Source organism: Fukomys damarensis, unplaced genomic scaffold, assembly GCF_012274545.1.
Source record: "Fukomys damarensis isolate Sample0158 unplaced genomic scaffold, DMR_v1.0_HiC HiC_scaffold_23366, whole genome shotgun sequence".
NCBI lineage: Eukaryota > Metazoa > Chordata > Mammalia > Rodentia > Bathyergidae > Fukomys > Fukomys damarensis.
The window spans coordinates 1-3,410 of NW_022924278.1; the positions used below are offsets into that span (position 1 = coordinate 1).

At 45.7% G+C, this 3,410-nt stretch overlaps 1 non-coding gene across 1 annotated transcript; it reads left to right on the forward strand.

Annotated features, from left to right (window-relative positions):
* Positions 1-2,773: 2,773 nt before the first annotated feature.
* On the forward strand, positions 2,774-2,880 carry LOC117284944. The gene has a single exon (XR_004515978.1). It is a non-coding gene; the product is annotated as a U6 spliceosomal RNA (small nuclear RNA).
* The last annotated feature ends 530 nt before the right edge of the window (positions 2,881-3,410 follow it).

The following is a 3,410-nucleotide window of genomic DNA, read 5'->3' on the forward strand; positions in this document are numbered from 1 at the left end:
CCTGGGCTACACAGTGAGTTCCAGGTCAGTCTCAACTACACAGTGAGACCCTGTCTCAAACCCGCCCCCGCAAAAATAAAAAATAGAAAAATAAAAAAAATAAACAGGACTGGGAATGTAGCTCATTGAAAGCCCCTGGGTTCAACTGTCAGATTTGTAGCCAAACAAAAACTAAAACTCCCTTGCAATCACCAGGCGAGTGTGATTGTGTGATTGCGCTGGGACAGGCTCATCACCACCCAAATGCCTTGGGTCTCGCAGGCGGTAAGGTGGCATTCTGTTGCTCTTGGAGATAGTAAAGAAGTTCTCATCACTTTCCCCTCTCCCTCCTTCCTTCCTGCCTCCCTCATCCTCCTCTTCCTCCTCTCCTCCTTGTCACTGTCTTTCTGTTTCTTGTGTAGTACTGAATATAGGGTCTTCACACTGAGCTACACTGGCAGTGGGTTTTGTTTCTCTTGAGACAGGATTTCACTAAGTTGTTGGAAACCCCAAGATGGGGTCAAATTGCAGATCCTGCCTCCTATTTTCCATCTCTTGCAACTAGTTTGGGCTTCTCATCACGAACCAAACAAATATTCTCAGTTTCATGTCTAAGAGCAGGTCCAGACCGTCTTGCACCAGCCTGAGAATCTCCACAACGTTAAGGAGGGAACCAAGGCCTGTTCTCACTGCACACAGGGTCTGTGCAGAAACCACCAGACCAGGGCAGAGGCAGCCAGAGGGAATTCGCCGTAGCCCATCATGCTGCTGGCAAAGCAGCTTTTCCCTGTAGGGCAGGGTTTCTTATGATGGGAGGCTGAGCCCTGAGTCAAGAACCTTTGGTCATAAACCTTTCAGCTTCTCACCCAACAATGTCACGAGCATGGGCTTATGAATCCTGTCCTGGGCCGGGGATTTAACTCAGTGGTTCTACTGCCTGCCTGGCAAGCGCAAGAACCCAAGTTTGATCCCTGGTACAAAGAAAAAAAAAATCCTGTTCCGTACCGGGGATTGAGCTCAGTGGTTGCACCGCCTGCCTCGCAGGCACAAGGACCCAAGTCAAAATCCCCAGCACCAAAAATCAATCAATCAATCAATCAATCCTGTCCTTGCAGAGAGATTGAAGGGGCCCTCCACGTGGGTCTTTGCAAGGCTCTCCCATCCTCTCTGGAAAGTCTCCGTCCCCGACCCGAGCACCTACCTACCACCGTGGGCTCCAGGTCCACAAACACCGCTCTGGGCACGTGCTTGCCAGCCCCAGTCTCGCTGAAGAAAGTGTTGAACGAGTCGTCCCCACCGCCGATGGTTTTGTCACTAGGCATCTGGCCATCAGGCTGGATTCCATGTTCAAGGCAGTACAATTCCCAGCAGGCATTGCCGATCTGCACACCTGCCTGCCCCACGTGGATAGAGATACACTCCCTCTGGGAACCAGAAAATCCATGTGAAAACCATTTGTCCTCGGAGCAATACGTACTATGCAAAATGCAAATGAGACCTGATGTCATAAACCCACATTTGTAAAATATGCTTCACGAACCTCCAGTGATCACTGTGTGTCAGAACACCTGCCTAGCCACATGAATACAGACAGACTGGAACTAGGAACACAAATACAGTCATTCTTCTCCCCAGCAATTAAAATATTCACAAATTACCTCTGCCTATGTTCCTAGCACTCTGAGAGGCTGAGGAGGAGGACTGCAATTCTGAGCCTAGCCTGGAAAACGGTGAGACCGGATCCCAAAAGAATAAAGAAAAAAAGGGCTCTGTATGAAGACCCTGAGTTGAATAACCACTAGAGAAAAAAATATAAATCAAGCCGATTAGTTTCTTCCCAAGGATCAGATTAAAGAGTCTGTCCCCAGCAATGGCTTAGAAAATCAGACAAAACACAGACTGTGTGGCAGAGAGCACAAGACAGTGATTCCTCACACCTGGGAAACAAAGTAAATCAAGGATCACCCCAGATATCGCATGAGTTCCCAGGCTACCACAGAGGGAGAAGAAAGGCAAACACAGCCCCGAATTGAGAAGAGAGACTGGTGTTCAGGGAGGCCGATGTAGCTAGAAAACACAAGGCAGAGCGGGCAAGATGCCCAGCTCTGCACAAATCAGCAGAGTCCACCTGTGTCTACCTGAGGCCTACTCAGCACATGTGGTGTGGAAGAGAGCTGCTGAGACCAGGGAGGGGCAGGCTGGGCAGTCCTGGGAACGGCTCGTGTGTCCCCCAATCATGGCGGAAAGACCTCTTGACTCTCAGAACACTGAACGAGTCCTCAGTGGTGAGGCCGGATGAGTCTGCTCTGAACCCATGTAAGAAAGCAGAAAAGCAAGCTCCAAAGGGTCAAACTGGCTCCTGGGAAATCAATCACATGCCAACAAATGCCCCAAAATGTTTAAAGGAATGCTGCCAAATGTATAACCCAGTAAAGTAAATTCATAATGTCTGGCATCCAATCTGAACTTCTCAGGTACTAAATAAGAAGGGCCAGGGATTTAACTCAGTGGTGTTGCCACCTGCCTCACAAGCACAAGGTCCTGAGTCCTACCCTAGGTACTAAAAAGAAAGATAAAAAGAAAAAAGGAAAAGGAAAGAAAATATGACTGTAATGAAGAAATAAGGCCAACAATGAAAACTAACCCAGAAATGATATAGACAATGTAATGACTCAACTAGAACATGAACTATTATGTACCTATAGCTTCAGGATAGTAGGAAATATAAGTATGAGAGACATTTAATATAAAAAGACCTAAATAAAACTTTATCATTAAAAAAATACATTTTCTAGTGCTTTCTTCTCCAGTACATATACTGAAATTGGAACGATACACAGAAGATTAGCATGGCTCCTGTGCAAGGATGACACACAAATTCACGAAGTGTTCCATATTTCTGCCTTCTCTTTTTCCTAATCTTCAATGGCAGGAAACCTGAGGCTCTGATAAATAAATAAATAAATACATTTTCTAGAGAAAAATATAATGAATGGAATTAATAATATTTTGCACATTGACGAGGAAAAGAACTGAGGTTAATGAAAAATTCTGGAAATAGTGTCCCTGAATTACATAACTCAAAGTAAGCGAAAAATTTTATGTTACATTCATTTTAACTCTTTTGTCGGGCTGGGGAATGAATCCAGGACCTTGCACCCCCTAGACAAGTGTTCTACCACAGATGTACCACAGAGCTACATTTCTAGCACTTTTTAAAACATTTTTGAGACAGGTTTCTATAAGCTGTCCAAGCTGGCTTCCAACTTATGATTCCCCGCCTCAACCTGCTAGCTCAAAAACTAGGGTAGTTGTGATGGTGGCTGGCTAATCACAGCTATTCCGGAGGCTGAGTGTAAAAAGGGCTGTGAATGCAGCTCAGTGCAAAGGTACTAGGTTCATTCCTTAATACCACCACCAAAAAAAAAAAA